General features: G+C 32.6%; 1 long non-coding RNA gene and 1 other non-coding gene across 2 annotated transcripts; one reads left to right on the top strand and one right to left on the bottom strand.

Moving 5' to 3' along the window:
* Nucleotides 1-2,318: 2,318 nt before the first annotated feature.
* Nucleotides 2,319-2,801, bottom strand: LOC122279109. The gene is made up of 3 exons (XR_006229462.1): nt 2,761-2,801; nt 2,611-2,683; nt 2,319-2,373 (listed from the first exon to the last, which is right to left on the bottom strand). It is a non-coding gene; the product is annotated as an uncharacterized LOC122279109 (long non-coding RNA).
* Nucleotides 2,802-9,207: 6,406 nt separating this feature from the next.
* Nucleotides 9,208-9,315, top strand: LOC122280172. Its single transcript, XR_006229759.1, has one exon. It is a non-coding gene; the product is annotated as a small nucleolar RNA R71 (small nucleolar RNA).
* The last annotated feature ends 10,438 nt before the right edge of the window (nt 9,316-19,753 follow it).

Below are 19,753 nucleotides of genomic sequence, written 5' to 3'. Positions count from 1 at the left end.
AAGAATTATATAAAATCACTTTTGTGATTTTTTTTTGCACGCTTTATTAATATGATTTAATGTATTTTTTATTTTTAATATAAAATAGAGTAATATTACATATAATCACTTTTACGTATTTTCTATATTCTCCATTGATAAAATTGACTGCAAAATAAATTTTAATATATAATCAATCATATTAATAGAATGTATAAAAGAATACTTAAAAATAATTATATATAAAATTTTTATATAAAATAATTATTTTAATCAATCACATCAAAAAAATATATAAAAAAATATAAAAATATAGTATAAAAACTCGAATTACAATGAATCGGTAGTATTTACAGTGAGTTTATTTTTTTATTTTAAAAAAAAAAAAAAATCTCTTCGAGCCTTTTTGGTAGCGACTGCAACTTATAAAAACCTTTGTAGTACTCCCACAAAGTCGTCCAAAAAGCAATTAATTACGTCACGATCAGATGTGATTGTTTCGAGGTAGAAGGCCACATAGTCGAGTAAATTTTTTGAAAATAAAGTAGAAACTTGGATGCGATGTCTAGTCTTAGGTCAGTTTTGGTGGGTAAGAATGAAACATAAAATTTTATTCTATTTTATTTTATTATTATAATTTTTTAATTTTTATTTAAAATATAATAAAAAATTTAACTTTTTAAATCTTAATTTTATTTATTTTTAAATCATAAAATAATAATAATACTTAAAAATAATATTTTAAACTTTTATTTAAAATTAAAAATTCTCATCTCAATAACTAAACCTAATTAAGAAAATTTATCCCATCCTTTCATCGATTCATGCAATTATGGCTGCCGAAATGTCGAGATCGGAGTTAGACCTACCTCCAACTTACTTTGTTGAACGTCAAATTCAACGATTTCGACTCTCATTCGTATAGTTTCCAATCTTCCTCTGGCTCCAACTTCTCAAAACGGAGTTAGATTTGAACTTTTTTATTGAATTTTTTTCTTAGCCTAGTTAAAATTTTAATTTGACAATTTTGAACTCTAACTAATCGGATTAGGCTTCTAGATTTTAGTTTTTTTTTAAAATATATATTTTTTAAATTTTAATTTTACTAAAACATAACCAAAATTGAAAAAACAAATCATTGTACAAATTAATGTTATTCTACATTGGTATTATATGCTATTATATATTAATGTTCTTTTTTCTTTAGAAAATATATTAATGTTATTATACATTAGTATTACATGTTATTAGTAATACATGTTATTATAAATGTATATATTTATGTGTATACATAATATATTAAAAATTCACTATAATCACATCATGCGCATATACATGACAGCGAAAAACACTCGAACACAATAAAATTGACTCGTACAGCACTGAGAGAATGAAAGAAGAAGAAGCATACCAAGATTGTCAAGATTCACGAGGTGAAGCAAATTGAAACACACGAATATTTTTCTTTGAAGCAAGTGAGAATACAGATAGCACAAATGAAACGAAAATATTAAGTTTTCATATTAGAGGTGGTTTCAATTTGACAGATGAAGATAAGATCGTAAATGTAAATAGTTAATAATAGTTAGGCGGCGAAGCCAAAAAACAAATAAAACTTGTTGAATTTGGATATAACATAGGGATGAGATTGGAAAGATAAAAATAATGAGGACATAATTTAACAATAGAACTAAGGGTAAAATTCAAAAAAAAAAAAGTTGGACAAAAAACTTTAGCATCCGGATTCACATTTATATATATACTAGGAGAGGGAACGTCCTTCGGACGTTTGCCTAGTGGAGGCAAAATATAAACGTAAAACTTTTTTATGAAAGCAAATAATAGTATAAAAGAAAAACACAACAATTGTATTAAAATAAATTCATATATTTAAAAATATGTTTAAACTTCCACTGACAGATGTAACTCATAAAACAATAGAACTATCAATGCAGCATAAGTCTTGGGCATTTTCTCTAAGATAGACAAAACCCAACGCTTATTTGACCATGGTAGTTTGCTTCACAACATCTACAAATTGATCAATGGAGGTTGATGGCATGCACATTCTTTCAGCTCCCATTTTCATGCAAATTGCATTCTGTTTTGGACAGAAGAGGACAGAAGAGAAGAAGGCGTCCATCTTCACTCATGTATGCTTTTGTGCCTTCAAATAGTCCCTGTTTAGATTTTTCATTTGATTATAAGTTTCCTTTATTTCCATACTGTATAATTCTGAAGCAAACATCAACTACAATATACCTGCCCATAATTATTACCATAAGATTATTACCATAAGAGAAGTGCAAACTGAAAACAAACGAGCTTTTATCTTCAATATATCCTGAGAACTGCTGCATGCTCTAACTGGGTGCAAAGAATTGGAAATAGAACCTAATAAATCAAAGGCAGAGTCAAAAAGTATTTGAATATGAAAATGAGAAGACACGCAATTAAAACCACAAGTAGAAATGAGAAATCAATAATTGCTTCCAGAAAGTAAAACCAACACCAATTACATCAATTCGGAAACTTAAAAAAAAAAAAAAACCATAATCAAATAATCAAATACTCTCAAGCATAAGCCAAATAAGATGCACTAATAACAAGGTTGGGCACAGTTGTTGATACTTGGGGGTGAATGCGACCACAAAGCTCAGCAGCAAGTTTTCGTACATCGTCAAATTCAAACTTATGAAATGCCCTAAAATAAAGAACAGAAGAAATAAGTACATTTCATTCAGTATACTGAAGCAACTGAGATTATTCATGTGAATCAACCTGTTTAGAAGGAGAGCAGCATTACTGTCATGATTGTTGATATCTTGATATCCTGGAATTTTCCCAAATAACAAGCAAAGATTTTACAAGTGAACTGTAACTAAAAAATTTGTAAAATGAGAATCTTCAATTGAGATTTAGAGAACATTCAAGGGGGAGATGAATGAAATTATTAGATCTGAAATACCATATCTTAAATATAATTAGTATTTCAGATTTATATTAAGATTTTGTAAGAAATGTGCATTATTAAAGGAGAAATAAAATGGAGCACATAAAATATCTACCAGAAGATAGAAACACAAATATGAATATTTGTGAAGTATTATTTTATTATCTCGAAGTAAAATTACAGAAATTTGAGACTCTTCGCCTCAATCTTTAAACGCTCTTACTCTTCAAAAATCTGCATGCCCCTCCTATCTAAAGGAGTAGCCACTCGAAAAGAAGATTTAAGCAAAAATTTTAAATCTCTATTATCTCGCTTTAGTGCTTCTATCTTCATGTTGGATTCCAGAAGAAGCCGCTGAATGATAGAAATATTCTCATGGAATTTGTCAACCCTACCAGTCCTGGATTGTAGTCGCTGAGAATATGGGACAATGGTTGATGAGTATCGAGTGTCAAGACTCACAAGCTCGTAGATAATTTCATCATCTGACTTATTAGTCAGATCATTATTGGATTGCATTATAGCACCTACGAAAGAAACAGAAACAACTGGTGAATGAGGTGCAGAATACCTCATATATTGGTAATGAGAAGATTGCTGAGCCATTGCAAAATGAGAAAGCGGAAAGAGATTGCAGAGTAAGAATGCAGACTAAATTCAGAAAAGTGAAGAAGATGATATGCGAAAGAAGATGAACTGAATAATTCTTTTATAGAAAAAATTATGACGAATCATCTCTTGTGAAGCATTTCTCTACAAGAGACAAGAGCGATGTAGTATCATCGCTGCGGCGCCTGACAGCTACAGAAGAGCGATGTAGTATCATAGTTTTGCGGCGCCTGATAGCTACAGAAGAGCTATGTAGTGTCATAGTTATGCGGCGCCTAACAGCTACAGAAGAGCGATATAGTATCATAGCTGCGGCACCTGACAGTTATAGAAGAGCGATATAGTATCATAGCTACGGCGCCTGACAGCTTGATTATGCCCCAAGAATAACGCGGTAGTTGTAGCACAGCTTTGGGGTGTTGATTCCACAGGGAGACAAATTAAAAGAATAGCAAGAGGAACAAAGAAACTAAAGAAAAAATATTAAATAAGTAATAGAGAACAAAGATTAATTTTAAATGTAAATTCAAGTGAAGCAAAGTGATTAACAGAAAAAGTACTCAAATTTAACAAATAGTAAAGCGTCGGGAATCCCTTGCACAAATCTGGTATTTTAATTATTCTTAATTCATTGGATAACTCAATTAGGAACTCAATTCCGTAATTCCCAATCGGAAGGTATAGATTTATAAACCAGACTTAAATCAAATGTAACCCTTTGAAAAACATTCACCACTTTTTAAAAAACGTGAATTACTACCCCTATTGATAAAATCCAATGACGACAATATACTCAGGAAGCGATATTGCAGCAAAAAACTAAATCAATATAGATAAATAATTGATCCAAACATAATCAAAGAACTAATCCATTCAATAGAAAAAGCATGACTGAATCCATAAACACAATAAATTATATGATTATTCGGAGAAGAAAATATCAACGATGAATTGAGAATGATAAAATAAAAGAGTTTTAGCAATTGAAAATCAAATACATGAATTAAGAATAAATTAGAAATACCATCTAATGTGCAAGTTCATCCATAACCCTACTTGAGAATTTAGTTACCCATAAATATAATGGATAACAAAAATCTCCAGAGAAAACTGAAGCGAACGGTGGCCATGGAAGTGATTTTCTCCTCTCTTCAGATCTGCCTCATGTGCCTCTTCCTCCTCTCCATTTCGTGCTAATGATATGCTTATATAGGGTAAGAAAGAAACCCTAATATTCTCTTGATTTCCGCATAAAAAAATCGCCTAAATTTTAGGACTTATCTTGGTAGCCACGTACAGCCTTCAGGAATTCGAATTTGGAAATCCTTATTAGAGACAAAGTTATAGACCTTTAAGATAGCTTTCTAATGCATCAAGAATTGCATCAATCCGATATATGAGTAAAAAGATACAGTCAAAAGACTAAAGTATGTCCACACTGTCTCCTAGCGAATTTCGGACTTGGACTTCTTGTGGTTTCATTTTGTGATTTTTTTTCTTTTTCTTTTCTTCCAAATTGCTCTCAAATCCCATGAATGTCCTCCTTTGAATTTGGCTGAGTTTGACTTGCTCTTTTATAAACTCTGAAATTAGACATAAAAAAAACTGCTTAGAAGTATCCCAACGTAAATAGAAATTCAATTTAAGAATACACATTAATTCCTATGATTTCTATTCACATTTTAGTATTTTAGTCCAATAATAGGGTATATAGAGTGCACTTTCGCACACTCATCACACCCCCCAACTTACTCCTTGCTAGTCCCTAGTAATTTTCATGTCAAAACAACGAAAGAGACCAAAGAAAATCACACATAAAGGCCATCAAGTCACACTTTTCAGATTCACATATCAAAACAATCTAAGGAATCCAATAACCCATCAAGATCAATCCACCTATAGCAATCCATAGAGTGTGTGTGTATTCTCCAAGCCATAACCATCGTACCACTAACCTTAACACATGCAACATCAAGAACATCTTAAGTAAAAGGTTCAACTCCATAACTCACGGGTATAATAGTGTTTCCTGTAAGGGCTCTCTCTATGGAGTTGACAATTGGTGTATATACACTCTCATGAAAAATTAGGCAATTATGTACAAGCAACAAGCAAATATTGATCTTATGATAGGAACACTAACAAATGAGACTTCCATCAATTTTTTCAACAGCTTATTTAGGATCAGAATGGTCAACACAAAAGGTTGTAATGTGGCTTGGTTTTGGGGTTATATGAAAAAAAATAATGAAAGGGATTCAAAAACTTCCAAGTACATACAAATGGAATTCTATTAAATATCTCAATAGACCACATTTCTCACTTAATATACTCTCCAACTTTTCAGATCATCAAATAATAATGTTTTTCCTTCTTCTTCCTTTTTTTTTTCAACAATTTGATGGATAAACACATGCCACTTTTGTATTCTTTCCATCTATACCAACTTTTTTTTTTTTTGTTGGAGCTCACTCAATTGAACACTTTGCAACTTGTACTCTTCTCTTTTTTTCCGTCGTCTTCTTCTTCTCTTTTTTTTTTTAATTGAAAATGATAAAATTAAAGAAAGAAAATACAAATTCCACACATAGTATACACTTGGAAGTAAAAAGGGTAAGAAAATCTGTGTATAGGTTATACTCCAATGTGGAGAGACATGGATGATATGAGCATATGAAAAGAAAAAGCTACAAGTGTTTTATTGGCTCAAAGTTGGCTACTAGGGGTCTATGATAGAAAGGATAGCTTGAAAGGCTCAAACGTTAATCCTAAGTTGACCTTCGTCATATCCCAAGTATATCCACCATTGTACTGCAAACCATGTAATGATATTCTCAAAAGAAGTGCCCAATTCAACAGATCAATGAACGCTTATCACAATTTACTGCATTTGTATGCTCTCAATCCTCTCCAAACTCACATGAAAATTTAAGCAAAAGAGTTCTCTAGCTACATGTGTCAAACCACCATCTTACCACAAAACTTGGATAAGTGTATTAAGGATTCTGTGAATGTTTCAGCAAAAAATGATCTGATGGGTTCGGTGAATTCACGAAGATGGCTATGAATGAGAATGAGTACACATGTGAAAATGATGCACATGTGATGCAAATTAAAAAAAATTGACACATGAAAATATGCCACAGTGTTCCAACAAGCATTTTAAAAACTGAATTTGCACCACCACCCCCAACTTAAATGAAACATTGTCCTCAATGTTTAAGAATCAAAATTGAATGGGGAGTAACTGAAAATGGTAGAATACACCTGATGAGTGATGTGGGTAGCTCCCTAAACACCAAAGATGGTAATCTGAAATGACGAAATGAAACTATCCTGCAATCAAAAATAAAGAAAACAACAGCAAACAAAAAGGAAAAGAAAGAAAATAAGAAAAAACAAAAACAAAACAAAGCAAAACAAAATAAATAAAGAAACACATACCTTGGTGGTGTGGTCAAGGTTGATAGACTGGATCCACAAGTGGAATGTCTTCCACTTCCGGAACTTGCCTATCAATTAATATTTTAAGGCGTTGACCATTTACTTTAAAGATCCGACCATCCTTAGGATCTTCTATTTCTACCACCCCATTTACAAAAATATTTTTCACTAGAAATGGGTCAGTCCACCTAAACCGAAGTTTTCCTTTGTGCTTGTGAGATCCAAAATCATATAAGCATATTCGGTCATTAGGTTTAAACCTCTTCCTAAGAATACTTTTATCATGAAACGCTTTCATTTTAACCTTATAGACTTTAGACTTAGGCAAAAATTTCAATTTAACTCTTGGTGCTTTCATACTTACAGGAATCTGTTTTCCACATTTCTTAGGCAACTCCTCAAATTTCCGTTGCCAAACCTGTGTGCCATAATCCTGAGTTTCATAAAAAACAACACAAATATCAATAACATCAGATGAATCACTAACAGATGTATTAAACTCAGAATTCACAAGGGAATATTCAAGGGGATCAAAATCATGAGTTGTGTGAACTCCCTTGTCTATGAGTGCATCAATCATATACGTTTGGTGGCACTCATCATCTGTTGGCTGCTTCTCAATATGGAAAATGTTAACCTCAATGGTCATGTTTCCAAAAGATAACTTCATCAACTCATTCCTTCAATTTATAAGTGCATTAGCCATAGCAAGGAAAGATCTACCTAATATGAGAGGAACTTTAGAGTTAGACTCAATAACTGATTGAGTGTCCAAAATTAAGAAATCAACAGGATAATAAAACTTGTCAATTTGGATCAAAACATCCTCAACTATCCCTCTCGGTTTCTTAACTGAACGATCAGCCAACTGAAGCACGACAGAAGTAGGCTTAATTTCACCCAAACCAAGCTGCAAATATATGGAATAAGGCATCAAATTAACACTAGCTCCTAGATCTAGCAAGGCTTGCCCAAACTCATGATTCCCAATATTACATGCAATGGTTGGACAACCAGGATCCTTGTACTTGGGAGGAATTCGCTGCTCAATTAGAGCACTAACTTGCTCTGTCAGAAATGCTGTCTTCTTAACATGGTGCTTCCTCTTAACTGTACACAAATCTTTAAGAACTTTTGCATAAGTGGGAACTTGTTTAATAACATGCAAAAGAGGAAGGTTAATCTTTACCTGCCTGAGGTTCTCCAAGATTTCATTACTAGGATCCAAAGTTCGCATACCAGATTTTAAAGCTTGAGGAAATGGTACCTTAACTGGACTCTTGATTACCTCGGCATCCTTGGGGAACTCGGTGCTATCATTGCTTTGTTCCTCTTCAACATCCTCTTGCTTATCAGTTGTTGGGATGTGTAAGGACTTACCACTTCTTGTCATAATGGCATGAACTTCTTTTAAATTTTTTTGTGCCATATGCTGACCTTGGGGTGCGAATTGAACTTGAGAAGGAAACTTGCCACGCTCATTCACACTCAAGGAGCTCATTATCTTGGACATATGACTCTTTATCTCTTTGTTTTCTTCAACAACCTGCATAATCAAATATTCAAACTTTTGATTAGTTTTACTCTGTGCCTCAATAAAAGCATGCAAAGTGTCTTCTAAAGGACTCCTAGAAGATGAAGGTGCATGATATGGTGCAGGATATGATTTAGGGGGTTGTGCAGGCGGCTGGTTTTCAGATTTCCAACTAAAATTGGGGTGATTACGCCACTCAGGATTGTAGGTATTAGAGAAATGTGTAAAAGGCTTCTTGTACATACCTAAGGCATTACATTGTTCCTCATACATCCCTCTCATCTCAGCAAATGTGGGACACTCTTGGGCAAGGTTATCTACCCCGCCACACACAAAACATGGTCCAAAAGACTCTGCATGATTAGCCACGTGTGTTGGCTTTAAGTCTTTATTCTTCAACACTTCTAACTCCCTAATGAGCATCTCAACTTTAGCCTTTAGGTTATCTTCTTCCCTGAGATGGTAAATTCCACCACCATTTAGGTTTCCTGTAGGTCGTGACCTATTTGTGCTCTCAGTAGCACTAGGTCCAGTCCAAGTGTTAGCTTTTTCAGCAAGCTCATTGACGTATTCTATGGCTTCATCAGGATCTTTTTGTAAGAACTCACCATTACACATCATCTCCACAAATTGACGCTCTCTAGGTGTAAGTCCCTCATAAAAATAGCTCACTAAGCGCCAATTCTCATATCTATGGTGAGGACACATACTCAATAGCTCCTTAAATCTCTCCCAAGACTGATATAAAGTCTCACTATCCTTTTGTACAAAGGTGGAGATTTGCCTTTTTAAAGCATTGGTCTTATGTTGGGGAAAGTATTTATTAAAGAAGACCTGAGTCATCTCATTCCATGACCCAATAGATCGTGGTCTCAATGAGTATAGCCAACTCTTAGCTTTATCTTTCAAAGAGAAAGGAAAGAACTTAAGTCTCACAATGTCATCAGTTGCATTTTGACTATGAAAAGTCGCAACTACTTCCTCAAACTCCCTAATGTGCACATATGGATTTTCATTTTCCAAGCCATGAAAAGTAGGGAGTAACTGTATCATCCCTGTTTTAAAATCCAATTGACGAATATTAGCTGGAAACATGATGCATGATGGTGTGGCTGTGCGTGTAGGGTGGAGGTAATCCTGAAGGGTCCTAGTGGGTTGATCTTCATGTTCACTCATTTTCTCAAAATTAGAAGAATTATCAAACAAATGATCAGAAAAATTAAACTCTGACTCTAACACAGGTCTACAAGCAAACCGACCCAAGGCGTCTCTATACCTGTGCATGCAAGGTAGAGAAAAACCCAACACTAAAAAAAAACTACAAAAAGAAAAAGAAAAAAGAAAAAAAATGCAGCAAGCTAAAATAGGGAACGAAGTTACCGCCTTTACAAACTGTTGAAAAGAAAAACTATCTCACAATTCTTCTACCGTCTCCCCGGCAACGGCGCCAAAATTTGATTACGCCCAAAGAATAAGGCGGTAGTTGTAGCACAGCTTTGAGGTGTCGATTCCACAGGGAGACAAATTAAAAGAATAGCAAGAGGAACAAAGAAACTAAAGAAAAAATATTAAATAAGTAACAGAGAACAAAGATTAATTTTAAATGTAAATTCAAGTGAAGCAAAGTGATTAACAGAAGAAGTACTCAAATTTAACAAACAGTAGAGCGTCGGGAATCTCTTGCACAAATCTGGTATTTTAATTATTCTTAATTCATTGGATAACTCAATTAGGAACTCAATTCCCGCAATTCCCAATCGGAAGGTATAGATTTATAAACCAGACTTAAATCAAATGTAACCCTTTGAAAAAACATTCACCACTTTTTAAAAAACGTGAATTACTACCCCTATTGATAAAATCCAATGACGACAATATATTCAGGAAGTGATATTGCAGCAAAAAACTAAATCAATATAGATAAATAATTGATCCAAACATAATCAAAGAACTAATCCATTCAATAGAAAAAGTATAACTGAATCCATAAACACAATAAATTCTATGATTATTAGGAGAAAAAAAATCAACGATGAATTGAGAATGATAAAACAAAAGAGTTTTAGCAATTGAAAATCAAATACATGAATTAAGAATAAATTAGAAATACCATCTAATGTGCAAGTTCATCCCTAACCCTACTTGAGAATTTAGTTACCCATAAATATAATGGACAACAAAAATTTCCAGAGAAAACTGAAGCGAACGGTGGCCATGGAAGTGATTTTCTCCTCTCTTCAGATCTGCCTCTTGTACCTCTTCCTCCTCTCCATTTCGTGCTAATGATATGCTTATATAGGGTAAGAAAGAAACCCTAATGTCCTCTTGATTTCCGATAAAAAAATCGCCTAAATTTTAGGACTTATCTTGGTAGCCACGTACAGCCTTTAGGAATTCGAATTTGGAAATCCTTATTAGAGACAAAGTTATAGACCTTTAAGATAGCTTTCCAATACATCAAGAATCGCATCAATCCGATATATGAGTAAAAAGATACAGTTAGAAGACTAAAGTATGTCCAGACTGTCTCCTAGCGAATTTCGGACTTAGACTTCTTGTGGTTTCATTTTGTGATTTTTTTTCTTTTTCTTTTCTTCTAAATTGCTCTCAAACCCCATGAATGTCCTCCTTTGAATTTGGCTGGACTTGACTTGCTCTTTTATAAACTCTGAAATTAGACATAAAAAAACTGCTTAGGAGTATCCCAACGTAAATAGAAATTCAATTTAAGAATACACATTAATTCCTATGATTTCTATTCACATTTTAGTATTTTAGTCCAATAATAGGGTATATAGAGTGCACTTTCGCACACTCATCACAGCTACAGAAGACCTGTAAAAATTCTACGGATTAGAGTTGTCTGATCTAAAATAGAGGGCCACTGTTTTTGTTGAAAAGAGAGAGAGAGAGAGGGGTTAACGGCTTAATTTTAATGAATTCTATACTAACTATGTTATTTAGAAGAACACTTAAAATATATCGCTTATGTTTTTCTAAGGCAATCGAGAGTTTACCACAGAAATCGAAAATTTTAGACATGTGTACGACTGAAAAAACCCCGGGAAGTCAAATCTGCACCTTTTTCCACCAGAAAACCCTCCAAAGAGAGCAAAAAAGAGAAATCCAAAGAAGACAACGGCCAAAATCTCTTCGTACAGAGCTTTAGGGCAGGAGTTCATGAGAGAAACAGAACTACCAGGACATGAAAAACCTATGAGATAGGGCAAAAAAAAATAGAGAAAAGAATTGAGAGGAAAGAGAAGCTGAGAAGCGAAATGATAGGAGTCGGGGTGGGTCAATGGGGAATACTTTTATGAGTTTTGCTATATACAAGTACAATCCCGTATTATGTACCAATACTAATTCATTCACACTTAAAATTTAAATTAACATTGTTTTCAATAAAATCTACTTTTTGACCAATCACATTATATTGGTGCACAGATTAGTGCACAATTGTGTTTGCAATTATATTTTTCTTACTTTTATTTCGTTAGAGGAATGTGGGAGATTTGTGTACGTGACAATACACACAAGGGAAACTCACATGCAATGTATTTGTGGTGAGAAATGGATTCTGTCCCACCAAATGAAAACCAGTCATCCTTAAAGCAGTTTTCAATTTTACTTTTTGGTGAATTACGACTTGTTTGGATGCTCGACTAAGTCTGTCTTCGACCCGTTACATCCCTAGATTAACTACTCTATTCGCAATACCATCAAAATGATATAACATCATATTTAATACATTATGCTACTCGTTCGTTATATTTTCTGAAATTGTCTATCTTTATTTTTTAAAACCAACAAATAGAATAATACTTAGCTATATTATTTTTAGTTTTTTAATAGTACTATATTTCCTTATATTTTGGAGTAAGAGTATAGATGTTGTGTAAACTTAAATAAAGCTTTTGTCTTTTATATACGATTTGTTTCTATATATTTATATTGAATAATTAATATTGACATGATTTACTTCGTGGACTCCAGGATACCCCAATACTACCATATTGTTTGGATGTTTAGTTGAAGTTTAGTTGAGTTTAAATTTTTATAAATAGTAATGAGTTGAGATGATGAAATAAATTTTATAAAATTTATTTAATATGAGTTCATATATGTTTGAATGTTAAAATAAATTTATATATATTTATTAAATGTTAAAAAGTGTTTATAGATCTTGCATATAAAAAGACATTGAATTTATAAAAATTGTTAAAGAAGTTTTGAATTGAGTAATATTTAGTAATTTGAGAATTAAATATTTAAATATTAAATTTAATTTAAAATTAGATTGAATTGAGTTAATTTCAATATCTTTCAACATCCAAACGCCCTACGTACCATTTTAGATTTTTTTTCCTTAAATCGTATTTTCGTTTTCCCCTTTTTAATCTTTGTTTATTACTCAACTCCAATATCGTTTTGGCAAGACTCGGTTAGGTTGTCATTTTGTAGGGCCAAAAAGGAGACAAGATGGAAATTGTCAACACCTAATAAAGCGTATTGAATTTATGTTTAGATGAAGTCTTTGAACTTGATTATTGAAAATTTGGAATAGAGATATATATCAGTCAGATCAACTTGAACATGTCGTTTAATTAGTTTAGACATTAAAAATAGAGATGAATTTTTTTGTCAACATTTTTGTACAAACTATCACAAATCAATTACGGCTAAGAGAGACCTAGAGCATTGGTGGGATTAGTTGAGAATCGGTGAGAGTGGATTGTAAAAAAATATTTCCCAACTTTGAGATGGAAACATCGATATTGCAAAAAGTTTGATTAAATAGGATCTAGTTGAATAGATCTTATTAAGTAATCATTTTATTAATAATAATAATGGAGTAGGATAGCAAAATGCAAAAAAGGAGAGAAGATGAAAATTGACAACACTTAATAAAGCGTATTGAATTTATGTTTAGTTGAAGTCTTTGAACTTGATTATTGAAAATTTAGAATAGAGATATATGTGTATAGAAAATTGGAAAATCAAACAATAACTTCAAAATCATGCATCTCATACCAACGCAAAGCAAATGTTAATGCTCGTAGGGATAAATGCTCTTAGTGTTACAATGGCTGTTAGCTTTATGGTCAATGATTATAGTGAAATTCAAACTATTTTCTTTTCTTCTTTGGACTAAGGATACCATAATCGTCCATCGTTTACTCTCTTTACAATAAAAATGCATACTGTAAATGTATCCAAGTCTTGATAAATGGAAACCATAAAATGGATGAAAAGCAAGTTCATCTACTTTCTTTGAAAGAAATATGGAAAAGGTTAATATGATGTGGACTGGACATGATATCTATGTAAGTGGAGTAGGATAATTAATTAATTAAGATCAATATTCATATTCTTTATTTTATTATATGATCTCTCAAGATATGCTGACTTTAGTAACATAAAGTATTCTTTATTTAATAAAATCAGTCTTTCCTGTGCATTGCACATGTTGAAGACTAATGAGTACATCTTATGGTTGAGACCCCATGCCTCTAAATTTAATCCACTGCCCTGTCCCATTCACATCAGTAGCAGTTTTTTCAGCCAAAACAAGTGCAATTCCAATAATCACTCGGAATTCATGTTAAATCATCGTAAGCAAATTGAATTCCATATTTATGTACTATTATTTTCCACAAAAAATAAAAAATCAATCTTGGAAGAGTAACACTTTGCCCTCGTGGTCTAGTTGTGAAATGATCAAGCACATGTTGCAGTGATTGCCATAGATTCAGCCATGGGACTTGTGGTAGTAATTTCATCGGTACTGATAGACTTTCTGTCCACTTTGACAAGAAAATCATTGAAGCACTCGTCCAAGGTTATGAAAGTTTCATCAGGGTAGAGAATGCTCACTTCAACATCTTGAGGGCCATCGATTTGGAAATTGATTTGACAGCCCTTTATGAATATATCATGGGTAAATGATGCAACAATACTCTGAGGTATGCGATTCTCTGCATATAATATACAAAGAACGAAAATGTCAGAAAGTTATGATAAAATATAAAGCAAAATGGGCCAGTATCTGTAGTATACTTTGAAAATATTCCATCATCGTTATAACATAAAAAATAATTGAAATATAATGTCATCTGGAAATAGAAAAGGATAAAGAGTGATAATATTTATTATTATTATTATTATTACCTCCATTCCATTCTTCTTTTTTTTTTTGTGTCGTTGGAACCAAGATTAAAAAAGAGAAAGGTTGGGGAGCGGTCCACCTCCTTAAGCAGCACTCGAATAGTTGTACACCACGTAAACACTTTATAATATTTAATCTTCATTTGTATACACCTGATCAGAAATCCATACAACCACTCCCTCATTCCTTGGTCTTCATTAAAAATAGAGATGAATTTTTTTGTCAACATTTTTGTACAAACTATCACAAATCAATTACGAGTAAGAGAGACCTAGAGCATTGGTAGGATTAGTTGAGAATTAGGTGAGAGTGGATTGTAAAATAATATTTCCCAACTTTGAGATGGAAACATCGATATTACAAAAAGTTTGATTAAATAGGATCCAGTTGGATATATATTATTAAGTAATCATTTTATTATTAATAATAATGGAGTAGGTATTGAGTCTCGATTCTCAATATTCAATTCAACACAGCAATCAGTTTTGGATTCTTTCTCGACAGCCTCACTCATTTCCTCACCAAATCTAACTACTCTTCCACTAAAAGTCTGCACACTCTCCAATATCACCATCTTTTTTGTCACCTATTTTCTCACCAAATCTAACTACTCTCCCACTAAAAGTCTGCACACTCTCCAATATCATCTCTTTTGTCACCCATTTTCTCACCAAATCTAACTACTTTCCCACTAAAAGTCTCCATACTCTCCAATATCACCATATCTTTTGTCACCCATTTTCTCACCAAATCTAACTACTCTCCCACTAAAAGTCTCCACACTCTCCAATATCACCATCTTTTTTGTCTTGACTCTTACTTGAAATCATGTGCATAATTTATTTTATCTCACCAAATCTAACTACTCTCCCACTAAAAGTCTCCACACTCTCCAGGTGTCCCATGATTAAGAAGGATGAATGAAAGGACTTTTTGTAAGGAAATAATTAAAAGTTTGATAAAATAAATAATAAATAAATGTATGATTAAAAAATAATAAATGAAGTTAATGGTACTGCCATTCTATGGTGAAATACTTCTCTGCTTTATTGCACTCATTATTGATCTGAAAATAACGGAAAGTTAAAAATATTGGAAACATCATCAAAACAGCATGAGATTAGTAATAGTCATCATTGACAATTTCATATCATATTGCCTCTTGATCCTTGAATGGGATTGAATCAACAGACTTCCTATAATCCACAATGGAGTTGAGCAAATCTCTTCTTGCTTGTGCTCTTGCTACTTCATCTTTATAACGATTCTCTATTGGATCCACCAACTATTAAAAACAAAGAGCGAGTCAAACAAAGGGGAGAAAATATGAAGACAAACTAATAAATTTAGAAAATATATTTAGATAAAAATGTTGTGGAGGATCATGTTCATCTAAGTTAAAGATACTTTAGATTCTCCTCTCTTTCTCTCCTAACTTAGAGCCACAATCTATCTATCTATGATTAATTATCATAGACCAGAGAGAGTGCCAAGTAACCGACAAATTAATAGTTATAAAAAAATTTACGATATTTGAAAATAGGAATTGAATTAGCTTATCCGAGAGGCCTAATAGAGTACTTTGGACTATGTTTTTAGAGTGAAAATGTATTATTATTTTATATATATATATATATATATATATATATATGAAATTATTATTTAATTTTTCGTTTCGACTTTTCAAGAGAAACACAAATTTTATAAAATAACAATCGAGTTGGACTACTAAAACAACTAACTCAATAGGATCAAAAAATAAGGAAATATAGTCACAGTACTCTATATTATATAGATGCCCTTATATATATGTATTATTCATGTTTTATATTATTCATATTTTATGATAAAAGTACAAGTATTAAAATAAACAGAGTTTGTGTCAGTATATTTTTATGAGCTTGCGAATTAAGTACCAATTGTTGACTGGAAAAGTCCTCCATGGTGCAACCCAGCTCACTTCCGTATGATATGAGCCGAGACAGACAGAGAGAGTGGGTAATTAATTAGAGACCCTTTCAGAGGCGCAAATCAAGGAATTAAGAAGCCAACGCAACATGAAAGAACTACTACTGTATCTTGCTATCATGACTAACTCAGCAACTGGCCTGTGCTGATGATTGCATGTCATAATCGATCATTCAAATTAGCATATATACTCACCCTTTTTCCACCACCTAGATCGATCATTCAAAGCCAAGATACCCTACCTCACCTGAAACTAACACATAAGGAATGAAAATTAGCATTTTTCTTAATAAATTAACCATATACCCCACCAAAAGGTAGAGTACTGAGAGTGTGAGAGATTGGTCGTTTAAAGTTGCAAAAAAAAAATTGTGATGAACTATGTTTGATCTGAAGAAGAGACATACGTATATTATACCAAGTCGATCTATGATATACTCTAATGTCAATATTTTTATTAACTTTAATTTTTTCACTCAAAGTTATGAAATTGTGATGAACATTTAGATTGAAATTAATGGAGTACACATGCATGCCATAAGATCAGGGTAATGCTATAGAAAACCTTGGCGCAAAAATCTTAATACATTTGCAAACTAATTTATCCGATAGATTTCACAATATTTATTGTTCTTTTAAGAATTAATATTTTAAAAATAGATGATGAATATATATTTTTTTAATAAATATTATCAAATCCAACCAGAGATTATCCATCCAAAAGACCAAAGTCAAGTTTTCTCCAAAGAAAGGAAATTAAAAAACAAAAAAAGAAAAAAGAAAAACAAACCAAAGCGCTCCCAAGCCCCCATTCACACTCATGACTTCCCTCGTCTGTCATATCTCTCTCTCATGTCTCGTCTCTTTTAACCTTTCTTCAATTGATCTTGAATTGTATGTTCTGAAAAACAAACGCGAGATCAAAGTTCAGACACTATGATTCTAGCATGTTTCAGCCAACCCAGCACGCTCTCGAGCAATACATCTGATCATGAAGTGCCTCAGAACCTCATAACCTGCATATTCCAAACTTAGCTCTGTGGCTCTCCAACTTATCTCACACTCACATGGTCCAAAACCCTCTTCTCTCATTCCCTCACCATCCACGCCACCGACTTTTTCTCCATCACTGTTTCTCTCCACCCATCAACCTTCTCATTCTTCCGAACTCGACCAGGCTCCAAATCTATTTACCTCACCTGCAAACGTCACAGGAGGATCAATCTTTACTGGGACTTCACTCGCGCTGAGTTCATCCGTAATTCCGCCGAGCTCGAGTCCTGCTTCTAAATCGTCATCTCATGCAATGCTAAGCTCGAGTTCTTTCTTGGTGATCTTTTCGACGAATCAGCCGAACCCCATGTCTGAAACACCAACAAAATTAATACACAAAACAATACTCGCCATGCACAATGAAAAAAAAAAAAACAGAATCTTGAACTGTGTTTGACAAAAATAAAACTTGTGCTTGAATCCGACGACACTGAGCTTATCTCCAGAGAGCGGTCGCCGGAGGCAAAGCCTCAGACCCAAATTTCTGCTCCAAAAAATCAAACTTGCCCATCGTATCAAAATTACACAATCTTTATCATTCTTCAAGTAACAAAAAACACAAAAATGAAAGAAAATAGAAGAAGACTAAGAAGCAAGCAGCCGTGGAGGAGGTAAAAGTTGATGGAGATTCTGTGAAGAGGAAGAAACGAAGAGAGAGAGAGAGAGAGAGAGAGAGAGAGAGAGAGAGAGAGAGAGAGAGAGAGAGAGAGAGGTTTGTGAGAAATGGGTGGGAGCTGAAGAAGAAGTAAAAAATCATAAATGTAAAAAGAATAAAACATTTATCGGCAAAACATGTGCATAATTAGAGAGATTTGCTTACAATTAATAGTATGATGTTAATATATTTGCTAATGATTTCATTGGGTTAGTAGTTGTAGGTTGTGTAGGGCCCAATGGGGTGGGTGGGTTAGTGGGTGAGAGTCGGAGTGGGTGAGATGATGATAATATATATTATATAATATTTTATCTAAAATTGTAACATAGTGGGTGAGATGATGATAATAATAATAATATCTATTAGATTTGTAACAAGGCAGAGACATCCCATACATCTCGCAAGTCCAATAAAAGAAATATTGACATTTAAATTTCAATCCGATTGCATTTTATCAGACAAAGTGATAAGTTTTAACTGTAAAAAGACATTAAAATCAAGTCAGCGAATCAAAACGACACTAAGGATAACAAACTGGACAATAAAATCAAGGGACAAAACTGAAAATAAAACAGGAAAAGCTAAATCAGTTTGTGGGAATGGAGAAAGACCAAAAAAACTGTCGGTAGAATAAAAGTAAAATGCAAATCACCGTAATTGTCAAATAAAACTAAGGGCAAAATTGGAAATAAAAATGTTAGACGAAAATACTGTTCTTAAGCGATTCGCACTTTATATATTAGTATAAATATATATATAGTAGATATTAATATTAACTATTATTATACATTAGTCATTATATAATTAGTATTACATGTTATTGTATATTAGTGTTTATACATTAGTTGTTATTGTGCATTAGTGTTACATTGTAGTAATAGTTAATGGTATGTTGTTTATATATACTAAACTATTGTTAGTCAATTTATATTACAATATAAGCATGTTATTTTATAATAATATATTCATACTAGTATATTATTGAATTTAACTAATTATATAAGTTATAGTTATATCATATATATATAATATAATTAATATATAAAAAATACATATATTTTTATAAAATATATATGTACAATATCGGAATCGGAGTAAAGGAGTTAGAGTGGAGTCGGTATATCGCTCTACCTCTAACTCCGACTCCAACTTTTTTGGTGAAAAAAAATCTGACTCCAGATTCAGATTTTTAGATTTTTGCTCAGTCCTATATGCAACATGAATACCAAGTATTGCATGTACATACAAGGGCTAAAACTTTCCCTGAATAAACCCTAATTAATCAAGTAATTCTTGAACTTAATTTTCATTGTAATTCGATGATCATCCGGATTTTCCTTAAGAGTACTATATATAAAGAAGAAAAGACGCTCGTGATTTGAATGTTTT

This window comes from Carya illinoinensis, chromosome 10 (genome assembly GCF_018687715.1).
Source record: "Carya illinoinensis cultivar Pawnee chromosome 10, C.illinoinensisPawnee_v1, whole genome shotgun sequence".
In the NCBI taxonomy this organism is placed as follows: Eukaryota; Viridiplantae; Streptophyta; class Magnoliopsida; order Fagales; family Juglandaceae; genus Carya; species Carya illinoinensis.
This window is presented reverse-complemented; position numbering and strand designations above follow the sequence as displayed.